This window comes from Octopus bimaculoides, chromosome 4 (assembly GCF_046866305.1).
Source record: "Octopus bimaculoides isolate indiv1 chromosome 4, ASM4686630v1, whole genome shotgun sequence".
NCBI classification, from domain to species: domain Eukaryota; kingdom Metazoa; phylum Mollusca; class Cephalopoda; order Octopoda; family Octopodidae; genus Octopus; species Octopus bimaculoides.
Genome location: NC_142931.1, coordinates 137,720,573 through 137,730,810, shown reverse-complemented (window position 1 = coordinate 137,730,810; position 10,238 = coordinate 137,720,573).

The window sequence follows — 10,238 nt, the reverse complement described above, 5'->3', positions numbered from 1 at the left end:
TCTCTTACAGTGGCCATGTTGTTAAAGTTCAGACACCATTTTGATTTTAATCTTTCGTCGTTTATGTAATCGAATCTTTCACATAAAACTGATGTCTTTATGCCTTTGTTAGAAACCGTTATTCTCGTTATCTTTATATGGAAGAAAGAATTCGTATTATGTAGTATAAGATACGCTAGCGAAGTTTTCTCTACTTTAAGATTACACTTTGTTAGAAAGGAACCTACGACAAACATTCCAGAAAGTTTTATAGTTTCTTTATAGGAGAAGCAATTATAACTCCTAGATTGTCATAATTTTAATATCGTTATTATATACATCTGATAAGCCAACCTGTCAACATGGTTTTATTCCCGACTGAAGGAGACGGTTCCAACAACACTTTGAACTCACCCTACTAAATTCTGCTTGTCACAGATGACTAGTTTGCAGAATGCAGTCGGGACGTGAATACCGTTTGTAAGATCTCTATGCAATAAAGTTTTGTGTTAAACTGGGTGAAATCGATGCAGAAACTTATGAAACACTCCAGACTGCTTATGAATGAATTTGTATCTACCAGTCTACAATTCCATCCTGGTACCATCCTACTTGACAGAGGCGGGCATCAGAACTGCCTTTCACCTGCCCGCGTCACAGTCCATACCATTGTTTCCTGTGAATGTTGGTTGTTCCCAAAGCTGAAGGGGATTTGCAGGAGCAGCTGACAAATGAAGGAGGTGTGGCCAGAGTCTTGGATACTTTCCCTCTTGAAGACTTCTATGGGGTCATCACGAAAGTGTCTGGAGTGCGACAACAAGTGCATTGAGATAAAAAGGTCATCCTTTGAATAAGTTTAGAATTTTTACGTCTTTGAAATTAATAAATGTCTCTCCCGGAAAAATCTGAGAAACTCTGGAATACACCTTACATTCTACGATACAAGTGATCCCTAGAGAGGTAATGACCGATGTTACACACCTTTCTGAATTTAACCATTTACATCTAAGAGAGATATCATACTTTGGCTATTCTCGGCATTGATGCTGATAGCTACGACCGTTAGCACAACTACAAACCACTTTCATTACAGATCATAATTTAATCTTAAATGTTTGTAGTCATTGTAAAGACACCAACAGCGAAGATTACACCATGTGTGTACCGAACGTTTGTCCTTCAGTGCCCTATCTTTTGTCGATGAATTTAATAAGCAATTGCTGGCGAGTGTAAAGAGGAATGGATTAAGTGCTTGCACACAATTAGAAATATTAGCCATTGATAAATTGACATTAACATGGAATAGGAATTCGTAAGTATTGGCGCATTACTATATTTCATATATGACCTTTACCAGCTTTTAGTAATTAGATGCAATATGCATTGACATATGCAGCAAGCAGCGTAATGCACTTAAATGAACTCTACGTAGCATTTATAGATGTAATATAGGCATATGTGTACATGCATACACACACATGCACATATTTATACACAAATCATATATACATTCATGCCTGTATGTATACACACGCACACACACACATATTTCAAGTTTGAATTCTAAAGTGGTCAGAGGCAATATGTTATGCAGACTATGCGCTTGTTCCATTTTCCGTAACATCAATGATATGGAAATTTAATCCATTAAATTTTGCTTATATATATATATATATATATATATATATATATATATATATATGTATGTATAAATGTGTGTGTGTATGTGTGTTTGCGCATACGTGTTTGTGCGTGCGGGGGTGTTTTGACAGATATTTCAGAAGTAAATAGACATTTCCATTTCTTTTTGCGATTTATTTTACCTCTCAGTGAATATTTGCAGCTCGTAAAAGAGGTTTCATTCTAGCCGATCTCACATTGCAAGCAAGCTCGTAGCTATACCTCTAAGAAGCAGTCCGGCTTCGTTGGCGTTACTTTGCTGCACAAGTTGTCTTATAACGGGGTTTATTTTCAACAATCCGCCTGACAGGTGGAATACACCTACCGAAAAGTCCAAGTCAACCCGTTGGCAGGTGTATCCATGTCAAAGCGGGATGCGGCTGAATCCGTTCTATTGCTGGTACATTATACAATCAGTGTTGAGTATGGCAACAGGCCTAATAGTCCAAGGTTTTGTCCAATCTAACGCTGGCTATGTTATATATATATATATATATATATATATATATATATATGTGTGTGTGTGTGTGTGTGTTTGTGTGTGTGTGTGTGTGTGTGTGTGTGTGGTGGGGGCGTGGGTGTGCGTGTGTGTAAGTGTGCGTGTGTGCGTGTATGTGTGTTTATATATGTATATGTATATATGTATATAGGGTGCGGTGGGTAAATTGTCGCATTGTTTGTTATTGATATTGAAGATTTCGCAGTATCGTAGGCTCAGTTGAGTACTGTCTGAGAGAAAAACAGCACCTTGACGCAATTTACTCTGCCAGAAATTTGGAAACGACATGCTTTACCGCTTGGCATTCGCGTCGGAAGCGCCAGGACGAACATTTCAAAGTGTTTGGGTGTCAATTAGAGGACATATATCGAGAGCGATAAACATTAAACACCGAGTCAACATCATGGTGTTTGGAGTGGTCACTGGAAATGATGGCGTTATACTTCCATTCATCTTCCCACACGGCCTCAGATTCAACACAGAAGCCTACATGAAGTGTCTGTCGAAGGTAGTGCTGCTCTGGGTTACAAAGGTGGCTGTTGGAAGATCCTATGTGTAGTTAGATGACTCCACACCATGCCAAACAAGCAGGAGAACCCAGTCATGGCTGTCAAACAGTTTTTGCGACCACATAACCGTTAACGTTTGCCCACTTAACTCCCCAGAGTGCAACAACCTTCATTGTTTTGTGTTGGGCGTAGTTGAGCGAGAGGCCATCAAAATTCCTTGTTACATCAAAAATGAACTAAAGGCTAGGATTATGTCATCCTTAAACAACTTATACAAGGATACTCTCCAGAAGAGTTCCAGGAGATTCCGAAGCCGTCTGGAGGCCGTGGTTGAAGCCAATGCCGATTTCATTGAATAAATATACTGCTTAGTATTTCAAGATATTTTTATGTAATTTTGGTTTCCGTCAACCAAATCCACTCACAAGGCTTTGGTTGGCCTGAGGCTATAGTAGAAGACACTTCCACAAGGTGCCACGCAGTGGGACTAAACGCGGAACCATGTGGTTGGTAAGCAAGCTACTTACCACACAGCCACTCCTATATATATATATATATATATTGCGAAGAATTATTGTGGTTTTCCTTTTCTGCTGAAAGACGGCTTTACAAACATCAATAATAGACAGCTTACTTTCGACCTATATCGTAACGAACAATTTACATATAAATGAATTGAGAGAGTTTATTGCATTTGTGAAAGCTATGGGGATTTTATAGCGGAAGATTAAAAATTTAGTGAATACAATGAGTTTCATAACCTTATTAATTAAAAGTATACTATATACTCTGAAAGTTTTTCTAGATTTTATACTATGAAATTTCTTTCTTAATTACTGTTATCGGGTGGCAATATTTTAATATATTGCGGATGTTTTCTCATTAATTATAAGCAGGATTGTATGTAAAGAAATAATCAAATATAGTCATCAATCTAGTCTGTAAGTAAGGTCCCTGAAAAAAAGATTATTTTCTTGTGTGATTGCTATTTCAACAATGGCATAAGGAAAGTTCTATTTTAATAAAAGCACATAATAAAGGTTAATAAAATATAAAATATATTTTATTGCATTATGTGCAGAAGAAATATAATTAATAAAAATAATAAGTGGCTGGAATTATTTCCTCGTGATTATTGTAATTGATTCTATATCAGTATGTACTTTTATTATTTTTTTAAAAATCAATCTTTATTCTATATCTTTATTAAAAATATAACTCTTCCTATACCATTGCTAAGATTTCAATCTCGTATAGAAATAATTTCATCAGCGGCTTTAGATATCCCTTTTATTAATTAGCTTATTTACATTTTTTTTTCTAATATGGTTTTCTTAGAATAGATAATAATATACGATAATTTACTCATTATATTCAAATCTTTTTATACTATTTCCTGTGAAATATAATCATAGTATCTATTAGATATTACTGTTAATGATGTTATGAATTTGATTGTGTTCCCGATATGTGGAATCTCTGCCAATCTTATCTGTACACAGCTCGGAAATTTAATAAAACTACGCTTATTTTTATAAACAATTGTCCTTTACAGAAAAGCAGTATGTCTTAGTATTTTTACAGCTTGAATTGTCGTGTTCGGCAAAGCCCTCAGGGTCATAGTTTTACGTTTTTTCTTTGTTTTTTTTTTTTCATTTATTTCAGTCATTAGACCACGGCCATGCTGGGGCATCGCCTTCAAGAACTTTTAGGCGAATAAATCGACCTCAGTAGTTACACTTTTTTAAGCGTCGTACTTATTTTATCGGTCTGTTTTGTAGAACCACTAATTCACGGGGACGTAAAGACATCAAGCGTTGGCGGGAAACAGACACAAATTTACGAACACGCACACACACACACACACACACACACACACACACACACACTCACACACATTTAACATACTTACATACATATATATATATATATATATATATATATATATATGTATGTATCATTAAGTACACAACCAAACGAACTACTAATAGCTTCATGCTATTATGATGGTTGAACAGGCATATTTATAAAATATTGTATGTATCTTAAAGCAAAATTTCAGGATCTATTCATGCGTTATGTATATACATATATATATATATATATATATATATATATATATATATATATATATATATATATATATATATATATATGTATGTATATATACGACGTTCTTCATTCTGTTTCCGCTAACTAAATCCACTCTCAAGGTTTTGGTCGGCTCGAGGTTATTGTAGAAATCGCCTGCCCAAGGTGCCTCCCAGTGGGGAAAATCCGAAACCATGTTTAGGAAACAAGATTCTTACCGCACAACTACGCCTCCACCGAGTTTGTCTAAAAACAAAATGTGAAGATTATACTACGGAGTGGAACACTTTCTGCTTTACTTTATATTTTGAAATAATGTGAGGTAAATACACGATTTAGAAAACTTGGGGAAACACGTTTCTATTTGCAGGGGCAGCTTTTACCCAGGATTTCAACACCTGTCAGACGACCATCAACATGAGGAAATATATTTCTGTGTATTGTATATGCACACAAACCATGCCGTCTCACAAACTGCAACCACACATTTTTAGTGCTTACCAAGTTTTGCCAGTTGCGAAATTATAGCCGTATACATTTACTCCAAGTCCAGATATGCTTCTTTTCAACAGACCAACGGTCCTGACAAATTCTTCGACATTACTTTGAAAACAATGTGCCCTGTAGATATCACTTATATTATGGTCACAGAATACTGCAATCTTTGTCTTTTTGACACACACATAATCCTCCCTCTCTCTTTTTCTCTCTGTCAGTGGGATAGATTAAAGTCGCCAGAAACACGTTTTATTGCATTTCATTACGAAGATGGCAAACAAATTTGACTGTCAAATATCACTTGATTGCACTCATTTCCAGCATCTGAAAGCAATTGATTCTACAATTAACAATCTTCTCAATCACTTTAAATTTCTCTTCTTCCTGAATGACATAAAGTAGAGCGATGTCTACTGGTAGCCTACATTTCTATATCATTTACTAAGACACACACTCAAACTCACACAGATACACACACAGACACACACATACATACACACGCAGTCACATATACATTAATGTATTTCGAAAGATACATGTACTTTACTACGAGAGACATGAAAGACAGGAAAAGTTGTAACAGCTTGTTATATTTAAGAAGACAGTAAAATACCAACTGTCTTTACACTGTTCCGCTGATAAGGCGCTATCTTATTGCGAATCACTGTAACCACCTGGCCTAAGCCAATCTACCTATACATACATACGTACATACATGCATACATACATACATACATACATACATACATACATAGAACACGCACACATATACCACTTACGGCGTGGGATATTTATATTAGCCATTCAAAACCCATATATACGCGCTTAGTTTCGTTTGATCATTTATGAAATGGTGTCAAAATTTTCCTCGCATCATCTGCGACCTAGACACTGAGACAGTTCTGCTGCAAGAGGTTTTAAATATATATATATATACTAGCTGACGTACCCGGTAATTCCCTTAAAGTGGGGCTTTTCTCGTGGTTCCGTTCTCACAAATGTTTGGCTAATCCAATAACAACAATACAAAGTATGTAGCCCTTAAGTCGTTGTTCGTGTATTTACAGAGAATACCGAACTGTCTTACACAGGATCCTGTTATTAAGAATTCCGAATAAGTTATGAATACCCGAATTGTGAAGTCAGTTATGTAATAACATGAAATTAATTACCCGATAGTAAGAATTTGTATGTGAAACTCTGAATCCTATGTGTACTGGTCAGCAGCGTTATCTCAGACTAATCGTAGTAAAACTGTCGGAGACCAGGTCGCAGTTTCAGTGACGAAGATTTTAACACTAAATATGATGTGATTAAAGTGAAATCAGCAGTTTCTGTTTGGTTTACTTTAGAATGGTTTAAGTGCGTCTTCCTTGTTGTAACTGCTTCGCTTGTAGCAGACGATCTCAAAATAAAGCACTTACTGTCCTCAACTGTTACTTATTTTATTAATATCTGAAGGATGAACGGCAAATTCGATCGCTGTAGTATTTGAATATAGATCGTATGGCCAGAGGAAAATTGTCCAAATAAAGACAGTAAGAGCCATACAAAATTGATGCCAAAACTGAATGAAAAATGTTGAAGGAAGTTATACAAAGGAGCAGTTGACAATGGAAAAGAAAATGTGAATGGTATATGAAAAAGGAAATGAGAAACACTTTTGAAAAGTGTGAAATATATTGCTCTAAATACGGCACAAATCAAAAGATTCTGTGATTAAAAGATGCGAGTAATTTCACTGGTATGTTGTGCTATCGACTGACGAAGGTCGAAAATGATTCGGTGGAAATTGAAATCAATAAATACATTTTTGTAGCGAAATACTGCAATAGCGCATAGTGTATTGTGCTGTAAGGATTTTACTAATCACCATCTTCATATTTGTGTAACTTGTTTCTGACATATACATCAGACGGGAAATTTGGGACAGAAGTTTAGTCGATTAAATGTGGTCCAGTACTTGACAATAATTGACCCTAGAGGCATCAAATGCAAACTTCACCTCAATGGGATTTGAACTCAAAACGTTAAAGGTTGCAATAACACTGCGACGCTCAAATAATACTGTCAATCTATCAGCTTTAAATAAACAGGAAAATAATCAGAGGAAACAAGAATGGGAAAAGAAAATGAAGTATTAAAAAAACAAACAATTATGAAAGGGAGTGAATAAAAGAGAAGATAGTGGTGTAAAAGAGAGAATAGATGATAGACAAAGAGAGACACAGAGAGAGAAAACTGAAAGGGAAAGGAAGACTCTGGGAGATAGGAATACAAGGAAAAATATTTTAGGGTTAAAGAGAAGACGAATGAAAAAAATATAAAACATGAAAATAAGAGATGAAATAAGAAGCGATTGAGATGAGTTACTGCGAAAGAAAGAGAAAACATGGAAATTGGTATGAAATCAAGAAAGAGAGTAAGAGTGGAATAAATATTTGTATGAAAGAATTAGAGAAATATCGTATAAAAAGGTATTTTTAAAGAAAGAAAATAAAGGAAAAAAATTAGCTTGAAAAAATTGATAAAAGAAGAAAAGTAAAGATTGTATGAAATGAAGAGAAAAAGAACGAAGAAATATTTAGTTTGAACGGAAGGGAGGAAAAAACAGAATAGAAGTTTTTATTAAAGGAAGATAGAATGTTAAGGAAGAAATAAATAACAAGAAGTTAATATGAAAGAATGGGAGAATGAAATAAAGAATAAGAATCCGTTCAAAAGAAAGAGGTAATGAAAAAAAAAATACAAGAATAACAAATGAAAGTAAATGAGAGAGAAAAGAAGAAAAATGGCGGTCAAAGAAAATATGGAAGCCAGAAGAAATAAAGAAACAAAGTGAGGCTGATAGGGAGTGAGGGAGGGAGAGAGGGCGAGGGAGGAGGGAGGAAGGGAGGAGGGAGGAAGGGAGAGAGAGAGAGAGAGAGAGAGAGAGAGAGAGAGAGAGAAGCTGAGGTAGGAATCGTTGAAAAAAGACGGAGAAAAGGAATAAAACCACAAACATACATTCTTTCCTTGAGATCCACGCACTCATGAATGCCCATAAACAAATTCACACACAATCGTACACACCTTTGGCAACGTTCACTTACACAGATACATGCGCATATATCTGCACGCACGCACACACACACACACACACACACACGCGCACACACACACCATCTACTTTGAGAAATTAGATAAAAAATTTGCTTAGAAAATGAGTGCAAATGTAAAATCAATTTGATGGTTCTCTAGCATTATGACTAAGCTAGCATTAGATTAAACGGCATGACTTTCTGCTGCTAAACCGATTAGAGTTATCGATCTTGCTTCGATTAGGCTAGTCAACTATGTAGAAAATTAGTCTTCAACTGAGCTTACATCGATGATGGCGGGGATTATGGTGCTGATTGATTATTGTGGTGGTGTTAGCTATGTTGAAGATGTGTTAGTGTGTTTATTGTTGTTATTGATGGTGGCAGGGGTGAGGTGGTGTAGAGGGGTGTTAAATGGCGGTGATGGGAGGGGATCAGTGTTGTCGAAGGCGGGTGATATCTTTGGTGATATTCAGAGGTGTTTCACTGAGTGATTATTCCTTGTCTTTGTAGGTGCGTTGTTGTTGTTGTTGTTGCTATTGTTGGTATTGATGTTCGTATTGGACGTTTTGGTAGCCTTACAATACTTGTGATGATCATGTTCGTGGATGTGTTAGTAAAAATGTCGATGTTTTGCTTAGATCCAAGTAACCAATATTCAAGCAGACATACGTGTAAAATTATGCCATATATGACCACCTCGTGGTTTCTTGAAACGTAGAGTATCTAATACTGCATGTATAGGTTCAAACTGTTCCTTGATCTGGAGGTATTGATCTCTGAATTTTAAGGCAACCGAAAGTTAATCAAACTTGCAACAATGTACTACTTTCCGACTTAAGCTTTTCCTGTTCTATATTTAAAAGATGAGGAATTGTGTACGTTACTTTCATTTGACGGATATTTGTCATCTTGTCTGTTGTTAACACAACGTTTCGGCTTATATGCTCTATCTATCTACGCGTGTAATACAATTTTTTCTGAATTTTCAGATTTTCTTATATGCTAGGCCACTTGGTTTTAAATTATATTAATAGTCAATTTATAACCATATCTATATAAATAATAATTTATATATTATTATTCAGGTCACTGCCTGGAATCGAACTCGGAATCTTGGGGTTAGTAACCTGCGCTCTTAACCACTACGCCATATGCCCGTGGGCATATCAATAATAACATCGGAAAATACCTTAGGAATAAGAAACCAGGTTCGAAATTTCCCCCAAGACACCCGATGAAAGATGGAGGGTATATCAGCCGAAACGTTGTGTTAACAACAAACAAAATGAGGACAAATATCCGTCGGTTGTAAATAATGTAAATTAAGCTATTCCTATTGTTAATGTCTCATTACAACTCGATAGACTATCCATCTGACTGATAAGCGTCTTAATAATATGTATAGCTTCAAGGAAGGATACACATAATATTCTTTGCTCAACTGGCTAAGACCCATGTTAATTTTGGTACGTCGAATAAAATATAAGCTATCATTAACCCATTAAATAATGCTGATACTAAACATTAAGCATTGGCTACAACTGAGGATAAACATAGCTCAGTAGACAAAAACTGACCTTGTCCCGCTGGTTACAGTTGAGACTAGATTTTGTTCATTTGATAAATTCGAAGCTAACATTCGTCCACACCAAAGATATTGATTTCAGAATTTTTTTGTTGGTAGGAGGAACTAAAGTCGATTGCATCGACACAGGTGATTAACTGGTACTTATTTTATCGATCTAGAAAGGATGAACGGCAAAGTCGACTTCGGCAAAATTTGAGCTCAATCCGTAAAGACGGACGAAACGCTGCAGAGTATTTTACCCGGTGTGCTAAAGTTGTTGCCAGCTCGCAGCCTCCAACCATAGATAAAAAGATTAGATTTAATTGGTTGTA